General features: G+C 39.3%; 1 protein-coding gene across 2 annotated transcripts in view; it reads left to right on the forward strand.

The window, feature by feature from the left end:
* The window catches only part of LOC149089979 (beta-1,4-glucuronyltransferase 1-like), a 31,171-nt gene that overhangs the window by 4,715 nt on the left and 6,238 nt on the right, over nucleotides 1–20,218 (forward strand). The window contains exon 1 of one of the 2 annotated variants that reach the window (XM_089231684.1): nucleotides 17,584–17,732. The exons of the other annotated variant lie outside the window; for it this stretch is intronic. The gene's annotated coding sequence lies outside the window, so the exon portion shown is untranslated. Of the gene's footprint in view, nucleotides 1–17,583; nucleotides 17,733–20,218 lie in introns of those variants that run through there. 2 annotated transcript variants of the gene reach the window in all.

The following is a 20,218-nucleotide window of genomic DNA, read 5'->3' on the forward strand; positions in this document are numbered from 1 at the left end:
GAGCACCGCTGTTATACAATATAGGGAATTTTTTTCCTGCCCGGCAAAAGAATGTGTACATGGAAGCATTCAGTCTCTAATACGTCCATTACTCTAAACGTTCATTTTTTCTAAACTTATTCACCATGAAAAAACAGATGCTTTTATCCATAATCAATAAAGTTTACATGCTTCTCGCATGGGTAAACGGAGGCAATTTTTAGGGCCCCAAATTGTCAGTCTTTTATATTTCCGTCTCCTCTCCCTCCCCCAACGTAGAACATTACCAAACGTGGAATTTATTTTGATAGTACTGTAATGTTAAACATAATTGATACGCAACAATACTCTGTGGAACGTTGTATAAAAGGGGGACCCAAAAAATTCATATTTTTCCTGGGCCCGAGCTTATGAGGAACATGCCCTATATAGTTCTTAGAATAAAATTGCCGTAAGCAGAGCCACAAATAGATCCAAAAATTTTCTGGACCCTCGAGATAAGCATAATTAATCACACATTTTGGTGCCTGCCTCATAATATTGAATGTTCAAAGGAAGGGAAAAGGTTGAATTCGGTGCTTCCTCTCTTCCCCCCCCCCCCTATTCCTAGAAGCGGCCCTGGCCGTAACGGCTAATGGTTGCTAAATATTTGTTTTACTTTTTTTAGTTTCAAGTTTTTTTTTCTTCTTTTTCTTGCAGTTTCATGGTTACGCTGTAGCATAACATTACTCGGTTCAGAGAAGTTGGTCGGTCTGTCTGTTGTTTTTCCTCCTGACTTCAAACGTGGTTGTGGTGTCTTTCGTTCGTGGACTCGTGATGTAGCGAGTGCCTTGCGCAAACGTCTGCGAATCACGATCATTTGAATGACGTGATCACTGTATTTATGTTCATGATGATAGGCTTAATGTCTCTTCTTCGTGGTATGAAGTTGACTTTCAAATGCGCGTGACCGGTCCTCAATTCGCACAGTGGAAAAGAAAAACAAAAAAAAAAACGAATGCAATGAAACCTCACTACAACGATACTCACTCGATACAACACTAAATCCTCCTACAATGATATTTTTTCAAGTATTGTTTGGAAATGTCTATGTTAAACTCATGCCTCTCGATATAACAATAATCTATCTACAACGGGGGCACAACCTCCTGCCCGTGGGCCAAATGTGGCCCGCCAAGGAGTTCCATCCGGTAGAAAGGTATCAATACACCCATGCAATCATACGGATCCGTGCGAGACATCGCAAATTATCGCCAAGACATTGTCAGAGGCAAGTGAAAATGCCAATTCTAGTCAAAAAGAATTGTCAAAAGTTTGTTAAGTTGCCAAAAATTGCTAAAACTGCTGAAAAATCACAAATGACGGGAAACAGGGCTACTGCAATTCACAATGGATTAAAGTATGAAATCGAAAAAAGTTTATGTTTGACAAAAATATGACCCCGATATACGACGAAAATTAATTATGGTAAAGTCATAATTATGATAATATAATCTATTGGTGATGAAAATATCTTTTATTCTTGATTTCAGTAAGATTAATATTTATTTATATTGATTTATTTCTTGATAAAGTTCAAACAGGCCTCACATTGGAAATACGGGAGGGGACGGGATTATAGCTTTGTGAAAGGGGACTCGCTGAAAAGCAGTGTTCCTCAACCACCCTTGCATCATTCACACCGGGCCGCGAGTGATTAGCAGTTTCATTTTTCCTCATTGATTTTCCTTTGGTCGTGTGTTTGATTGGGCCTTCCATTCACAAAAATGAATGAAACCGGGTCGCGGGCTCGCATAAGTTGATAACCGCTGCGCTAGAACATAGTTTCCCAAACTTTTTTGTTCCATCGCCCCCCTCCTCAACATTTTTTTGTTCTCATCGCATCCCCCAACTCAAGCCATACCCATAGGATCCTGTACTAAACCCATAGCTTCTACCTTTGGAGCACTCTTCCGTTCTTTGGGAAACACTGCTAAAGAGCATAGTTTCCCAAACTTTTAGTTTCATCGCCAGCCTCTTCATACGTTTTTTTCCTCTCATCGTCTCCACCTCAAGCCAACCCATAGGATCCTGTGTTACACTCTTAGCTTCTACCGCCCCCCCCCCAGACCATTCCATTGCGATATTGCCCATTTCGGGAAACATTTATTCGTATTGAAATGATTTTTTTCAGTGAATTTATACTGAACGAAAATTTTGTAAAGAAAATTGGCCTCCAGACCCCTAGCCTAGAATTTATTGATTTCCATGCTAGCCCGAGTTCTATCAGGACCGTCTCACCATCATGGCCCCCCCCCCCCCCCAGAGGCAAAGTGATGCTATGGTAGTCCCATACTTAGCTGGAAATAAACAGCCTACATATTTCCTACTTATTTTCAAAATTAATTGTACTAAAAAAATATCATAAGGTGGCGTCACTTATGGACATGAGGCCCCCCCCCAGGCATTACCCCTCACAAGAGCGGGACTGACAGAGCTCCAGCCCGGGGCTTGATATGGTTTTCATCATTTTTGTTTTTCACACTATATTTAATATAGAGAGGGGCGGGGGGGGGGTCTGCGAAAAAACCCATTCTAGGGAACTTGTTGCAAAATGTAGGTGGTGAGGCCCGGATGGGTCTTTGCCCTAAGACGGCCCTGGTTTTATGGGTGGTTTTGTTGGATTCTGTAAGTGTATATTCACTAATATAAAAGCTTTATTTCTTCACACCTTAATTTTTCTTCTCAGCTCTATGCAGCCCTCCAAACCACCTGTCATGGCCCCTTTTTCCATTTTCGTCCGTGGCCCCCTTGAAGTATCCCAGTACCACTAGGGGGCCATATGGCCCCCGGTTGAGAACCACTGCTCTAGAGCATGGTCTCCTAAACTTTTTGTTCCATCGCCCCCTTCTTCAGAAATTTTTACCTCTCATCGCCCCCCAACATAAAGTAAGCCCATTAGATCCTATGTGGAATAAGTAGGTTCTATCACCCCCACTTCCATCGCCCACTTTGGGAAAAACTGCTATAGAGGTACATTTATGTGTACTTCATTTTTAATGGTTTTTAATGATTCTTTTTTTCATATTAAGAAGACCTGCCTAACTCAGATAGTGCTAGTAAATATATCGACCCAAATTAATTAACTGAAAAATTTCTTTCACAGGGCATTTTGACATACAATAAGGACAAATCAATAAAAAAAAATTGTTTAATAGCCAAGTTTTGGCTCAGGTGTGAAGAGGATACAAGTTTCTAACCCATGAGTAAGGCCGGGATTATACTGTAAAAGCTTGATAAAAAATATTTTGCAAAACTTGAAAAAAATAACCAATAAGTGTATCGGTTACATTCGAGCTAATGTAATAAATAGAATTGGTTTTTTTTTCAAGTTTTATCAAAGAGGTTTTTACAAAACTTTTATAGTGTAATCTCGGCCTAACCAATACAAAGCTTTTTATAGTGTAATGCCGCCCCAATGCCGAGTTTACACTATAAAAGTTTGATAAAAGTTAATTTATAAATCTTGAAAAATTCAACCAATAGGTGCATCGGTTGCATTCGAGCAAATGGAACCGGTCATCTTATTGGTTGAATTTTTCACGTTTTATCAAAGAGCTTTTACAAAACTTTTATAGTGTAATCCCGGCCTTATTAACCTTTCCACGTCGAATCCCGAGGGCTAAAAGTTGAAGAGAGTAAATCCCGTCTTTATTAACACGGAAAAAATCTACAATAATGTGTCACTTTCCCTGTAACATACTGCACTAGTGACGCGTGTATGACATTTATGGATTCATCTCCACGCTTGAGCCAAGCCAAAAAAAGCCAAGCCAGATGGACGAACAAAGAGAATGGCTTTCTTTTTTTTCCCCCAACTAACTGTAATCCCACGTTATTACTATTCTTTAGTATTATTTGTATGTGACGCGGTAAACAGCGATAATAAAAAGATATTACGTGCTTCCCGGCACTAAACAATGGACTATCTCCAACTAGAATGGGAGCTGGATTAGTAAGTACCGTAGTTGTATATACCGTGGCACATTTCAAATTCACTACACACAATGAATCTCGTCTCTTCACGTGACACAATAAAGCAAACCAATGACACATTTCAGTCTGGAGTATAGCTACCATGCTCTCCGCAAAATAAATATCGAAAAGTGATGGGATCGGTAGTATATTGTAGACGTATGGAAGAGAAGGATTATGGATCACGCGCGCTCTTTGTCCAGTGGCCCCGAACAACAACAACAACAATGTTGTCTGAATTCATGGCGTCCACCATGATTGTTTTTTTTTAAAGAGTTCTCGTTGGAATTGGGTTAACTCATCAGTAACTAAAGTAGCTAAACCAAGTTATATTGTGCCTACCAATGAAAAGACAGCTGGAGATAGTGAAGTTGGTTCTTACATTATCTAATGGAATACAGTCAAACTCGGTTATAACAACATCGAGGATTCCCCGAAATTTTGTCGTTATAAACGAGGGGACTTCACAACCAAGGTTTCAAGACCTTAGTCATAAGTACAGCCCGGATTATATGCAAATGCACATATAAATGCATAAAATCAAAGAATTTTCAGAATAAGTGCATATATTTTTGAAGCTTTATTTAAGCTCAATCCTTTTTTTTAATACAATTTTTCAGTTATAAATATTCCTTATAATATGTATTTTCATAACATCGCTTTTTTTTCCAAGCAGGTGGGATTTAATGAACTAATAGAGATGTTGTGGTACCGTATTTTCGAAATATCAACCGTTTTATTGTAAGGTTATTTCTACCTTCATGTCAAAAGTGCTCAATTTTTTTTAGAAATAGTGTCGCAAGTTCTTTTGTCACTGATCTTCCGTTACTTAGTAGCTACCGTTATTTGCATATGAAAGTATATACATATGTGGGGATATTCTTTTGAAATGAATATGCACTAAGAATTAGAAAAATATGCATTTATTTACATCTGCATGGTGATTTTTTTAAGGCATATAAGTTCTTATTTTTGGTCCATATTTCGGAATTTTAAACTTTTCGGGACTTTTTAGTGCATATTTTTTTTTGGGGGGGGGGAATTAATGCATATTTTGGCATTTTTAAGACCATGTTTGCATATTTTTAGAGCATATTGGGGCACTTTCTTAGTGCATATAATCCGGGCCTCTAGTCATAAGTATGAAAATATAACTTTAAATTTTTTCGACAAGTCTAAAATTGTTTCTAAATTTTCGGTAATTTTGAAATCATTTCCATCATATCTTTGTATTTTCGCCAATTCTTAGATTAACTTTTTCATTAATTTCTAAATTATTCTTTCCATTGGTTTTTGAATCTTTTTTCCTTACTAAATCTATTTCTTTTATTATATATGAATTTTCATTAATTTTGTAGATATTTTTTTAGTGGTTTTTATTCATTCTGCAAACCTTTTTAATTGAGCCCCTTCCAAATATCTAAAATTAGGGGTTCAAGGTTTTTACGGAGGTTCGGGGGCCTCTCTCCTAAAAATATTTTGGCCTCCGAACTTATTAAGACAGCCCTGCCGATTCATGCTTTGCCCAGGGTCCCTCACATATTGGAGTCTAGCTATGATATTGCAAATAAGAAAAGAAAACGGAAATGTTAGCAATTTTCTGCAAACACTTATTTAGTAATGATGGGTTTTTCTTTTTATGCTTTCCTTGCAAAATGCAGCTTCAGCCACTCATGTACGGGGGGGAGGCACTCGGATTTTAAGCACACACAGGTGGTTAAATCTCTCTACTTATACATTACATTTAAGAGCGCCGCATACAATCTCAGTCATACGTTGCTTGGAAATTCGCTTAAACCTTTAAATGGCAGGCATTGAAACATCCAAAATTATTTGGGGGTTATATTAAGCAAACGAGGTATCCTGAGTGCTATTACACATGAGACTAGTCAGTATTAAAAAAAATATGGGATGTTGTACTTCAAGGAACACACTGTATTTATATGATTTACATAGATATGAATAGTTTAAATATGCAATTTTTATAGTTTGCCAACTTACTTTTCTATCATTGTTAAAGAATGAACATGTCTCCTCCACATACACATTGTATTTCCCTACAAAATTCAAGGGTCAAAAATCGTTCTGGCTTTTCTTGTTAAGAAATAATAGATGTGTACTTCTGATGAGTCATTCTGCTGGTAATTATAGAAACTTCATGAACATCTCGCAAGTAAAAATCGAATGTTTATGAGTTGCTAACAAGAATGCAAATTACACACATCTAGGACAATGAGATGTCTCCACTCATGCTATACTCATGGCTGAAATTCATTGTATATTATTGTGCTTGTGTGACAAAAGTTTTGTCTGAATGAAAAGTCTCTCAAAAACTTACCTTCTCTCAACAATGAGAAAAATGTAACATGAAAATTCAAGCATTTACCATCTTCACTTCAAAATATAGATAACAGATGGCTGCATCAGCGAGAGCACGAAACAAGCGCAACTCTCACAATATAAATACGTTACGGGTCACACATACAGTACACTCATAACATACACATTCCGGCATGTTCCGATTCGTTAGAAATTCCGCAGAGGAATGTGTGCGAGGTGTAAATGTGTGTACGGTTAAGTAGTGCTTTTGCGATTGAAGCATATTGTTTAAATTGAAGGAGGACATAGTGAGCAGTTTTAGCGGTACACAGTTATATACATATTTATGTGTGCTCCTGCTCCACCTATCGATGGATTTTTGTACTGTATATGCTTAATAAATGATGCGCGCATCATTTGAATTATCTGTATTACAAATTTTGTCTCTTGCTCCCTGAAGTGGAGAACTTATTTCTTGCTAAACCTGTAGATAGTAATTTCATTTGCCATCAAAATTTTGCCTATGTGAATTGCTGCAGCACAGTACCGTCTTAATGCATGGGCCCACCTGGGCACCTCAAGAGAAGAGGGGTCCAGAAAAATGAGAAGTAGTTGAATTTTTTGAGAATTTGCCTGGTAGGGCCTCAGAAAAATCACTTAGCCCGAGGGCTTCAGCATCGATACAGTTTCTTGGACATGGTCAAAATATTCCATCTCCGTACAAATTTCCAAAAGTTCGAAAATGTTTGCGTGCTGTGCGCTCTGGCCAAACGGCCCATTTTCTGTCTGCGTGTGAAAATCAAGCCTAGTTGATGCGAAAGTATCCATGACTTCCGACTAAAATCCGGAACAACACGATCGTTTCCAATCGAAAGACGTGACTTTTCATCGTAAAAACACATTTGTTTTGTTTTTTTCCCGAAACTAAAAACCTATCTCACGTCAATGACACCTTACGGCGCAAAAAACACACATATAATATTTCTTTCTATTTTCGTATTTTCTCCCAAAAATAGGCTTCCTTTAATGTAACTTTTCTGTTTTTATTCTACTGTGTATAGTAAAGTATCACCACCATTATCATCATGATATCTGAGCGCACACGTCTTTCCTCCTCTCTCTCTCTCTCGTGCACGTAAACTTAAATACGAGATGAAAAATGGTGGTCATCAAATCGATGGAAGTTGAGATCCGGGTGATCTCTCGCTTGTAATGAAAGATTCAACGCAAAACTATTATTATTACTTTTTCCTACGAATCCATCCATTTCCTTTCGCGGGCTGTTGCACATGCAACTTAGTCACGTGCCAGTAAACACATACACGACAATACTGCGTACAGCCGACCAAAAGAAAAAGTGATAATAATCGATGAGAAAGAAATCGGTTCCATTCACTTGCCTCTTTCATGGATCAACGAAGGAAATGGGTTTCCATAATGAAAGAGCACCTTGACTTTCGATTTCCCCCCTCCCTGTAATAGAAAAAAATTTTCTTTTTCAGGGTCGGGAGGAAATTCCAAATTTAATATCCAACTACCCACCTCAGCACTGTTTCTCAAAGTGTGCGTCGTGGCCAGCTCAGCTGGTGATGTTGATTTGTGTGTGCTTTGAAGTGGAAATAGCTACTAAACCATGGGGTTGCAAACCCTTTTCAGTCCGCGGGCCAGATGTGCGGGGATTCTGCTACTCGCCGACCAGAAACTTGCATATACAGCATAGTGAGACTATATGACACGAATTTTACGGGACATTCCCGTAATTTTGATAATCCTAACTTTTTTTTTTATAAAATGTGTGTCCCGTTTTTTTCTCTTATTTTCAACTAAGCTTTACTTGAATTTTTGAAATCAAGAATTAAGACTATCATCATGATATAAATTAATAATAATGCCTTTGACAATATTTTTGGCTGTAATTGGCAACTTTACTTGCCTTTTAGAATATTCTTGGTTTTAACTGGCGACTTCTTACTTGCCTTTGAAAATATTCTTGGTGACTTTTTACTTGCCCTTGAAAATATTCTTGGCGACTTTTTACTTGCCCTTGAAAATATTCTTGGCAATTTTACTTGGCTTTTGACAATTTTTCTTGGTTGTAATTGGTAAATTTACTTGCTTTTGACAATTCTTTCTTGACTGTAATAGACAATTTTACTTGCCTTAAGTTTTTTGGCTGTTTTTTCGATAATTGTCAATATCCCCTATGGATACCGATTTCCCGTATTTTTCTGAAGGAAATATGGCCAGCCAAGGATTTTATCGTGCTGTGTGTATTGATACTTCTTGAAAACGGCCAAATGCATTTTGCCCATGGGCCGGAGGTTGTTCACCCGTGTACAAAACTATTCTGGGGAGCCGCAGATGAACCATAAAATTGGGCGAAGGAACTGTGGGTGACAAAAGTGTCCAGTAAAAATTCGTAAATACTTTTAAAATTCATAAAAATGTAAGGAATTGGTTTGCGAATTTGAATTTGAATGAGGTTTGTGTGGAAAAAAGTTATTCTCATTGAGGGGGAAAATAGTTCAAATTTTTATTGACAGAGAGCGCTAATGAGGACACGATTGGACCTGAACCTTTCTTTAATCTCTTCTATGTCCGGAACGCTCATAAAGCTTCAACCGGTGATTCGTGGCTGAGGTGAAACAACTTGACCTGTATTGCTTTATCCACCAATGTCAACATCACAATTAAAACCTTATTTAAGCGTCAGTAATAGTGAAACTGAAAAATGAGCTATTAATCGTACACCGTGCATTTTATAGGACTCTGATTTGCTTCCGTGAAGTGATCACTCACTCGCTCAGTCATTCATATGGTCGCTCACTCGCTCAGTCATTCATACGGCCTTTCATACATAATACATATTCATGTATTTTGCCACAAAGAAAGCCAAAATTTGTTTTAAGCATTTAGTAGGGGCAAACATTTTGTGGGAAGCTACGTTTTACAGCATTACATTTTTGTGTAATGCAGGAAAACACTGTCCCGAAAATTTTTTTTTACAGGGGCGGTACATCTAACTGAATTTTATTAATTAATATGTTTAGAAATACTTGTTGTCCCACCCTTGTGCTGCCATTTGGTAATATTAAGTAGTTATGCCGCCTTTGTACGTCGAAATACCAACACAAACAATCGTATTTAAAGGATGTTATGGGGGTGGGGGAAAAAGGTTAAAAAATTAGTAATACTCTAAAGCACCTTCAGTGGTGAAAAACTTAAAGAAACTCACCAGAGAGATCTACTGATTCTGCAACAGTACGAAAAGCTATCGATCGTTATGCTTCGTTCACAATGTGAAATATAGATAGCAACACTAGATGCTCACGCAGACTACAGTTACCAACCGTCCTCCTTCTTGATGTCATTTCAAGCGTCCTCCGACGTTTCGGAAAATTTGCCCTTTTGTCCTTTTCAGGTTTCCGGAATAATTTTTCTTCTTTTCCTCCACTTTGAAACATATATTCCTAAATCCTAAATATGTCATAGTGGCCTGTGGGTTCCGACTGAAATTGGCAAGCAGTGCATACCCCTGTGTCATTTCTTAGTCATTTTCTTACATTGTACAAAAATTTATTTCTGGAATCTGTAATCTATGTGAAAGGAAACAGATATTTTCTAGGTATTATGACGAGGTGATTTCGGAACTACCTTGATACATTGGGCTGAAAAAAAGCTGCCCATCTCTCTACCGTCCCGTCTGGGGGCTGTTTGCTGAAGTTAAGAGAGGCTCTAATGCCTCTACTTCGGTGCCTCACGCCACAGTGCTTGAAATAAGGAAGGCAGGGTCGTCTCCAGTGGGCTAGGTGGTTGCATCCTTGCTCTGGTACGAGTCCCGGCGGAGACCAGATGACTTTTCGAGTTCACCTCGACGTAATATCTAGAAAATATCAGTTTCCCCGGTATATATATTGGGCTTAGAAAAAGCTGTCTATCTCTCAAACTATGTAAAAAGTTTCAGTATAGATCAGACCCCAGTGTTCTCTTCAATTTTTTTTACAACTGCAGAACCGGTAAAAGTAGTTGAACAAATTTGCGGACCGGCAAAAAATAGACAAAAAGGAATAATAAATTGAAGAAATAATTGGCGGACACCGGCAAAAAATGCACAGAAAGAAGTAATTAATGGAAGAAATAATTGGTGGGCACCCGCAAAAAATGCATAGAAAGAAGTAATAAATGGAGGAAATTGGCGGACACCCGCAAAAATGCACAAGAAGAAATAATAAATGGAAGAAATAATTTGCGGATCGGTAAAAAATGCACAGAAAGAAATAATAAATGGAAAAAATAATTTGCGGACACCGGCAAAAAATGCACAGAAAGAAATAATAAATGGAAAAAATAATTTGAAATAATAAATGGAAAAAATAATTTGCGGACACCGGCAAAAAATTCACAGAAAGAAATAATAAATAGAAGAAATAATTTACGGAAATAAATAAATGGAGGAAATACTTTACGGACCAGCAAAAAATAGAAATAAAACATAAGAAATAATTTGCGGACACGGGCAAAAATAGACAAAAAAAACGGAAGAACTAATTTGTGGACCGGCAGAAATAAATAAATGAGAGAAATAATATTGGAAGACCAGGAAAAAATACTGTAAACAGGAGAAATAATTTGCTGACGGCTTAGACCAGAAACAAAAAACAGTTGTGACGTAAATAGTGACGTATAAATATTTAATTTCATTTAAAATTGTGTAGCGGCTGTATTGGTTGGGCGAATTCTCGCGGACCGGCACTGGTTCGCGGATCAACGGTTGAAGAACACTGCGTCAGACTACTATTAGTGGTCGCAGTTGTAGAGATGGCTTAGAAAAGGCAGTGTTTTATGCTCGTTCTGCGTACATCACGTACTTGGTTAATGTTTCCGATACAGGAAAGGCACATTCTTCTTGATTTCATAATGAATGAATGGAGATGCCATTTAATATTACATGACACTGACGCACGTATTGCATAACGGAGAAGATATTTTATTAGGAGCTGTTTCCTTCCGGAGCTTTTCTCTTGGCATTAACCGGCTTCGTCACGCAGGATTTTTATCACTATTTTTCGTTTCTTGCGCCGCCATGAATTAGTGATGACACGCGTTACGTGATTCCCTCGAGTTTCGGTTGTGAGAGAGACACAAAAAAAACGGTGTTCTTTTTAGCTTTTTCCCCCCTTCCATCTTTTTGCGCCGCGATTTGCACTCACGAAATTCGAAGTTTCACTTCAAAACGAATCTAGTGCAGTGGTTACACACGGAATCCGGACATTTCGCCTGCCCTGAATGTATGAGTGGCCAAGTAAGTGGCTGACTGTGTGAGTAGCCAAGTGATTGAGCGAGTGACCGCATGAGTGAGTGACCTTACGAGTGATCGAGTGAGTGACCGCATGAGTGAGCGACCTTACGAGTGATCGAGTGAGTGACCGTGTAAGTAATTGTGGGTGACTGTATCAGTGATCAAGTGCCGGACCGTATGAGTGACCAAGTGCGTGGCTGGATGATTGACCAAGTGCTCGACCGTTTTCGTGATTGATCAAGTTAATGACGACACTCACTTGGTCTCATGCGGTCACATACTGTCACACTCTTTCACAAACCCACTCACTTATCCACTCATACGGTCACACACCTCTTTAATTGTTCACTTACACACCTCTTCAATTGTTTACTCACACACCTCTTCAATTGTTCACTCACACACCTCTTCAATTGTTCACTCACACACCTCTTCAATTGTTCACTCACACACCTCTTCAATTGTTCACTCACATATTCGCTTGGTCACTCATATGGTCACTCAGCCACTCACTTGGTCACTCATATAGTCACTTACTCGGTAACTCACCCATTCATTTCGTCACTCACACTGTCAGGGGAGGAGTAATGTCCGGGGGCAAAAAAAACCATTTATACATAACGGGAAAAAAGTGTGACCACTTTCAGAATCCTGCAGAACTGCCCCCATAGAGTCGGGGGGGGGGGAAAGAACATAAGATCTTTATGCCTCCTTGCGTAACCCTCTACAAGAAATGCATATGTTATCGTACCTCGTTGCGCAGTGTTGTCAGAGCTAACGTTTTCCCACGGAGGGGAATCAGCATCTGTTATTTCAGAATATACAGGAATGCTGAGAAATATCCATACAAAAGTGCCAAACACACAATTAAATGTAAATTAACACAAAAATATTCGTGAAAATTCACCATTGGACGTAATTTTAAACTAATAAGAGAGAAACATTTCCCGAAACTAATAAAAATTTCAGACTTGATGCATTGAAAACTACTGGAAGGAAATAATTCCAGCACCAGTGAAAATTCCGAATAACTGGAATGAAAAATTCCAGAGTTAATGAAAAGAAATAGTTGAGAATTAGTAAAAGCCTCCAATAATTTACCGTGGGTTGGGGGCCCCGGTGTGACCGCGCCTGTTACACACCTCTAAAGGGCGGCTCTGCTTGTATCCACAAGGGTACACGTACTCTGCAGGTTTGAAACAACTTTTCTATCTTTGGAGAGATTCGTCCAAAATAGAAGCAGTTTCTTCTGGTGATCTCTCTATTAGACGTGTAATGAGATTGTTTTCGCGAGAAAATCCCAAACTCACATTGAGAAAAAAGTGCATTGCAGTTGTACAAAACACATTTTTCTAGCTAGAACAAGAAAAAAAATAAAATTGTAGGGCCCATGGCCATTACGGACCAAAGATACGCCCACCAGAAAATCACACTCGGAAGGAAGTGAAGAACAAAACAGCAACTCTGTCATGGCAGTGAAAAGTTACATCTGCATTTTTTTTACGTGTTTTTCCTTCTCTTTCTTTTCATTAATGATGTACCATCATCATCATTATTGTTGTCATCATCAAGGGGAATTTTTTTCCTCCAGTTGGCAAAAAGCCAGAAATAACAATAGCGATTCTTTCTCTTCGATTTATTTATTTATCTTCGGAAGACGTCCAGAAAGAACGAAAACTAAATTACGAGTGGATGGATATTCCAAAGAAAGGAGAGAGAGAGAGAGAGAGAGAGATCGATCCCCTCGCGCTTTTGTTTTCAACGAGAACCGATCGATTTCGCTCTCCCGGGATCTACTATTGGTCGATTTGAATAAATAAATCCCCGAAGTGGAGGTCTGTTGTGTCTTACGCACCATCTCTTTAGGTCAGTGGTTCTCAAAGTGCGCTTCGCGGCTCTTAGAGTCGTCGCCACCGTTTGTCGGGGCTTCCCGACGTGCTGGCGATATTGATGTGTCCGTTTTCAGTGCTTTGAAGTGGCTTTCTTTTATGGATGCAGAATATCTACTGGACTGTTTTGGGTAGCCGCACATGAACTATCACTAGGCCGGAGGGGGGAAGGGTCTATCCAGGCAAAATTTGGATCCCTTTTCCGTACACTTCACAAAATTCTATATCTGAAAAACAGACCCTTCAAAAAATAGTGATTAAATTAAAATTAAAAAAATTAAAATGTGATTAAAATTGATGAAACCATAAATTTGGCATTTCATTTCTTTCGGGATAAATTAACTAGATTTTTTCGCTTCCAACAAAATAACTTATTTTTTACAAAGTTAATGACCATTTCACAAAAACAGGACCCTACAAAAAAAATGTCTGGGAGGACCCCCTGCTAGGACAAGGCAGCCGTGGGCGCAAAAGTTTGAGAGGCACTGTCTTAGGTGGAATCGAGAGGTGTATCCTCAATATTTTACGGCCAGTGTCGGAAGTCTAACCGATGCATAAGGCTGTAACACTAATTGTAGGTCCGACCTTGTCTAGACACCTACGTATATCGGCTGGAATGATACAATTTTTGCCAGTACGTCCTCTCCCTATGACCACTGGTTGTTGTTCCTACTACGATGAAGAACATGAGTGCATCGGTATTATTCTAGAGCATTTTTCTTCAACCACTGGTCCACGGACCGACGCCGGTCCACGAAGCATTTCCCAAATTCTTGAAACTACTAAATGGTTGAGGAGGTGCATTATTGAGGGGTGAGAAGAATCCTTTTGAAATTTCTGTCTATATAAATAAAATAAAATAAATTGTTCAGCCGTGTCAATAATAAAAAGCAAGCATAGAATGGAACTTAATACAGCGCTTTAATTCACAGAAACGATGCTAAAGCCCCGTAATTTTTTTTTTTAAACAAAGAAGCAAAGCCCCGTAATTTTTTTTTTTAAACAAAGAAGCAAAGCAAGTTCATCTACTATAATAGATTTGGCCCACCAAAAAATTATCATATGCGGCAAACATAAAAAGGTAATAACTGGTATTGCAGTCGAATATCGTTATAGCAAAAATCTCGTTTTAATCTATCCTATCCTATCCCCAAATAAGTTACATAGCAACAATGCAAACGCGCCTGGAATTCCTTTAAAACGAAATTGCGTTATAACGAAGTGATTTCTCCGGTCTCTTGGAGTTCATTATAACGGGATTCGACTGTATGTGCGACGCGTAAAACTTACACCGGGATGCAGCAGAAAAGTAAAGAATATTTAGTATCATAAACATATACAGTGGAGTCTCGTTTATCCGACCTTCGCTTATTCGACGTCCCACCGAAAAAAAGGAAAAAAAAGATCAAGCGCCAACTGTCGAGCCTTTCAGAATTTCACATTACGACGGAGTTATGTGAAATAAGAAACTGCCATTGAGAATACATTGAGCAACAACAAGAAGCTACAGGAACTGACATAATGATGCTCCAAAGATAGCGAGACTTTTTTTTGGCTTTTCATCCTTTTAAATTTTGCAACCCGGGAACCCCCTCCCCCACCCTAATTCTTTTCTTTTCCCCCGTTACTTGTAATTCTTAAAATTCAAAAGTAAACTCCCATTCACGGAGCCCGAAAGGTCATTTACTTAGTTAAAAGCAGTGGTTCCCTGGAGACGTACCCAGGGGTCCTTGGAGTGAGTGACTTCAAGGAGGTCTGTGAGCTTGGATGAGAAAACAACTCATTAAATAGAGCGGCTAGGCTTTCACGGCCGGCGTGTAAGGGTATCCGTACTTTCCGGGCTGCCATGCTGTGTTCGAGGCTTTTATCAGCAGATGTTTCATGCACTGCTGTGGTGGATATCATCGTTGCAGGTTAGGGCAAGCAAGGAGACGAAACGACGTCCTCGAAGACCGCGGACTATCGATACGTCACTTATTCCACATCACAACGACGATACAGATTTCGCGGTTTCTTCAGCCGAAGCATCAGTAGATCAGTCTTCCGAGGAGGTCGTTTCGTCTCCTGCTTGTTGTCACCTGCAACAATGATGCCAACTGCAGTAGTGACCGAAACGTCCGCTGATAAAAAGCCTCGAATACAGCATAACAGCCCGAAAAGTATGGATACTCTTAATTTACTCACTATTTTTACATCGCTATATACAGAATATCATTTTGTAAAGGGGTTCGTGCCTTCATTTTATTGATATGGGGGGGGGGGGGTCAAACCTCTTCCAAAGAAAACACTGAAAGAGAAAAATAAAAAAAGAAATCATAAAGATATTGATTAAAAGTTTTTTTGAACATATATAAAAAAGGGGGTATTCTGAAAAATTCTATATAAGCCTAAATAGAAAAACTCATTCTCAAATTGCCCCCCCCCCCCGGCCACCTAAGAATCAAATTGACCCCTTGTGGGGCGTGGGCCCCCCCCCCCCGTTGGAAATCCCCGGCATAGATAAACATGAAAAGGCTGTAGTGGGGGGGGGGGCACACGATGATCATGCCAATTCATATACTTGCATATGCACATTAGGTCAGTCGACTACGTCATTGACACCTGGGGGGGGGGGGACAAGTTTTAACAACTTGCTCTGTTTTGGTTCGAAAGCCATTGTTGCTATTCGGTATACCGGCGCCATCTGTTGTGAACATATGTAAGCGACGTTGTTAAGGATGCGCGCTCATGCGTCCTCATTTCTAAGTTTTAGAATACGATAACCGTAATCAAACGGAGCCACGGGCGGAAAATCAAGTAAAAGGGAAGTCGTGTGGCAGGTGATTCAAGCACTTAATCAACGATCCAATTAAACACCCTGTAGTATTCTCGTTCAAGGATTACAATTATACAGATTTCAGGCTATCAAAGTTGTCGTAACGAGTGCTCTTCGTTTGATGATGGGCAAAGGCAATGCTTATGAATCGAGAAAGGTCGGAGACCCCTCCCCCTCTCTTAAAAGAAAAGGCCTTACGAATCGGACCCCCTTCCAAACTATGAAAAAAAATTTTTGAAAGGGTTTTTCTATAGAAGACCGCTGCTTGGTCAAGAGCCGTAACTAAATACTAGGTTAGCCGGACAAGGTCGCATTTGGACGCCCCCGTGCAATGTTGAAGAAGCTGTTGTTGAAGGGTGGATTTGGCGCCTTCTGTGATACAGCGCCCGGAGTACCAGACCTGCCAACAACCCACTCACCCACTTCAGGCAATGGTCAAGAGTAGTAGCTATTCTAAAAAAATTTCTTGACTGCGTGAAAATATCGTTTTTTGACAAATGTCCTATAATGCGATTCTGTTATTGAGTCTCTTGTGACGAGAACAGTGCCGTCTTAAGGCATGGGCCTACCCGGGCACTGCCCGGTGGCCTCAAGAGAAGGGGGGGGGGTCACAAAAATGGAATCTGGTTGAGATTTTCGAAAATTTGCCTGGTAGGGCCTCAGAAAAATCATTTGGCCCGGGGACCCATGATGCTCTTAAGACGGCCCTGGACGATGGCATGAACCCCCCCCCCCCCTTCTCCTCAGAAAATAAGTTGACGGAGCTCTAGCCTTGGTATCCGTAGATCAACATTTTTCAATTTTTTGTGTACTATAAGTTCAGAAATCAATATTAGAGCCTAAAATTGATTTCTCGTGGCCCGATCGTGGGGGAAGGGGGGTCGATCAAATAATGCCATGGGAGACAGAGTATATTCAGAGTAAAACACGTATATTCTTTTAAATATTTTTTATACACTATGAATTCAATATATGGGTCTAAAAGTCTATAACAAGTCAAAAAATTGTGTACTGGGGCCCCCGATCAAATAATGGGGGGCCCTGGGAAATGGAGGTGGATATTCGTTCATTATAATATGGGTCTTGCCTTCCCTTCTCGTCAAAGAATGGCCTTGGCGCTGGTGGGATGCGCAACAGCAACAACCCGGTAGTGAATTTTCAGTGAATGGCTATGAAAGGGCGGTGGCGCTGGGGGCCCCCACCTCGACTCATTTCCAGCGTGGCGATCGTTTTCTCGCTGGTTGCCGTGGTTACAGCTGAATGGTGGCTGCTGCCTTGCCGATTATCATGGACAATGTTATGGGCGATACCCACCTCCTCCATGCTCTCCCCCGTGTGTATTTGTGTATCGTAGGCAATAAAAATAGCTATCGATGATATAAGACACTGCGAAGAAGAAGAGAAGGAATAATAAAGAGTAAGTTTTTTCTTCGTTTTTGGCTTTTTATCTGTACTCGCTAAAAATGTACGTAACTTGGGATGGAATTCCACTTATGTGTTGTCGTGTCGGTGCGCTGGAGTACTTCTCTCGGGAAAATCTCGCTGTTCTTGAAATGAATCTTTCGAGGTGAGAATAAATCATTTTAACAGAAGAAAAATCACCAAGAAGTGATGGCTATCTGAATATCATGATAAATTTCTCATAAAATTATAATCATTTAAAAATTATCGATTGATTTTTCAAATTCTTCCCTTCCGATCATAAAAATATACTTCTACAGTGCGTCTCAAAAGTATAGAGCAAGGGTGGCCAACAGCTGGCCTACGAACCCGTGAGGTCATTTTGTGCAGCCCGCGACTAGATTAAATTACTATGTGTTAAATTGATTTCCTTATCATTATTCAAACCCGTCATTTCCAACCGCAGACCTGATTAACAGACTATTTACATTCATTATTTCTAGTGACGATAGTAATTAGCAATATTCTCATCACTGCCTTAGATATGTATTGCTCTTGAAGGTTGTTATGACCATTTCTTTCCACCACCTGGTTGGGCAAGTTTGCCGTTTTGTTGCACCTGTACTGAATGCATATTTGTAGCCGAATGCATATTTGGTGTTGTTCTCACAGTGACGAAACTTTTTTGAAGTGGATGCCAATTCACAGTGACACCTCGAAATTACAACCGAGTCGGATAGGCAAACCCCAATGATTCCAAAGGGCAAAAATGTGTCATATGGGATGGTCAGGTTCATATTGTGCCGTTGAACAAAAGAATTCCACATCCAGACACGATGTTTTTTTTGTTTTTTTTGTATCAGAAACAGAGAAGCAGTCACCTGTAAATTTTGATATAGCAGGTTGGTGGCATTCCTCGTTGAAACAGACTAACCCTTTCTCAAACCAAAATACCAATATTCTGTTCTAAGAAGGTAACTCAAGTAATAAAAATACATGTATCCCTCAAATCTGGTTCCCTGTAATCTCATAGATATACAGGAGTACCAAGTAATGGTGCGTGTGCGCATCTTTTCACATCTACAGGTAGTCTACCTGGTTCATGCAAAGCTAGTTCATTTTGTCTTGGTACCATCATGGGTTTACCCATTCTGGTGAGTCAATACTATCCCCCATGACTGGCTTTTGGCACACACTTTTGATCCTAATAATAAAACTCCTCTCGAAGTCAACCGGTGCGTGAAACAATTCCTTGAACGTCTATTCGACCTGTTCTGTTCAACTGGTTGCCAAATAGGAGTAGGGAAAATAATGTTTTGTCTGTAAAAAGTCAAACTCTGCATGTAATTGAATGAACTAATTTGCAGAAGAAACAGTAATTTTTTATGCATTGCATCAATTTGCTGAGAATCAGTTAAACAAGTTGTGCGTGTTTTTTTCACCAATTACTTATGGAGGACAATAATCTCTGCAAGTTTTCTGGGTGATTTTACTGGTGCTGCTTATACACCGGAATGTTGACACTGGTGCGGCCCACGAGTTGCACGCAACGTTCATCTTTCTTGTAAGCAGGCCTTGGAAGTATGGCGACTGGAACCGAATGGACGGACCGTTTTACAAACTTCCAAGGAAATTAATAGAAGTGAGTCAGTGTTATTCGCAAAGTCTTACCTAGAAATTGTGGTTTCATCGGAAAGAAACAAACTGGATGGGCAAGGAATACAACAAAAAGATGACCAAATTTGTGTTCGTCACAAAAAATTATCAATGAATTAAGTTATTCTGCATACCAATTGTATCTCAAAGTACACAATGCTTCGAATATGCTATTACATGTAAAAAATATCACAGAACTAGAACTCTTACTGCCACCTATTAAATAAAAAGCACAACTGTAATAATTTTTGACTGAAATTGGGTGACAAGTTTTTAAATAATGTACCGAATCAAAAAAAAAATTGTATGATATTAATAAATATTTTTTAAGTGATAAATACAAATTAAATTACCAAATCCCGTAAAACTTTAACAGTTGCTGTTTATTTAAAGTAAAATAATACACAAATAAAACCCTCAGTTAATATGTTTCTTTTATTATCTTACAAAACTGACAGTCTATTTTTTCCCCCTTCTTCATAGGCCTTACTGGGCCCGTTCGTAACCCCACAATCAGCCAAGAGCTGGGCATGGGGGGTAACAATTTGATTCTGTTCTGTTCTGATATGTTTCTTTTAACTTTTGTATTTTTTCAGAGCAAGAGATTGTCACGTTGTTGTTGCTTTCGTATAATTTCATGTTTTTCACTTTCCTCCCCCAACACATTTTTCATTCTATCCCCCTTTCTTCTCTTTCCTTAATATTCAAAAAAAGAAATCCCAAAACTTCTCGCATTGTATTGACGGAAGCCAGCTCAACGAAATCTTCATAGCATCTTTCTCTATCCCCTGCAGCCTATTAAAATTACTAATAGGAGTTTGTGGCGCATTATCTGCAAACGTGTTA

Source organism: Pholcus phalangioides, unplaced genomic scaffold (genome assembly GCF_987345545.1).
Source record: "Pholcus phalangioides strain wild (caught in Gottingen) unplaced genomic scaffold, Ppha-v1.0 ptg000001l_1, whole genome shotgun sequence".
Taxonomy (NCBI): Eukaryota; Metazoa; Arthropoda; class Arachnida; order Araneae; family Pholcidae; genus Pholcus; species Pholcus phalangioides.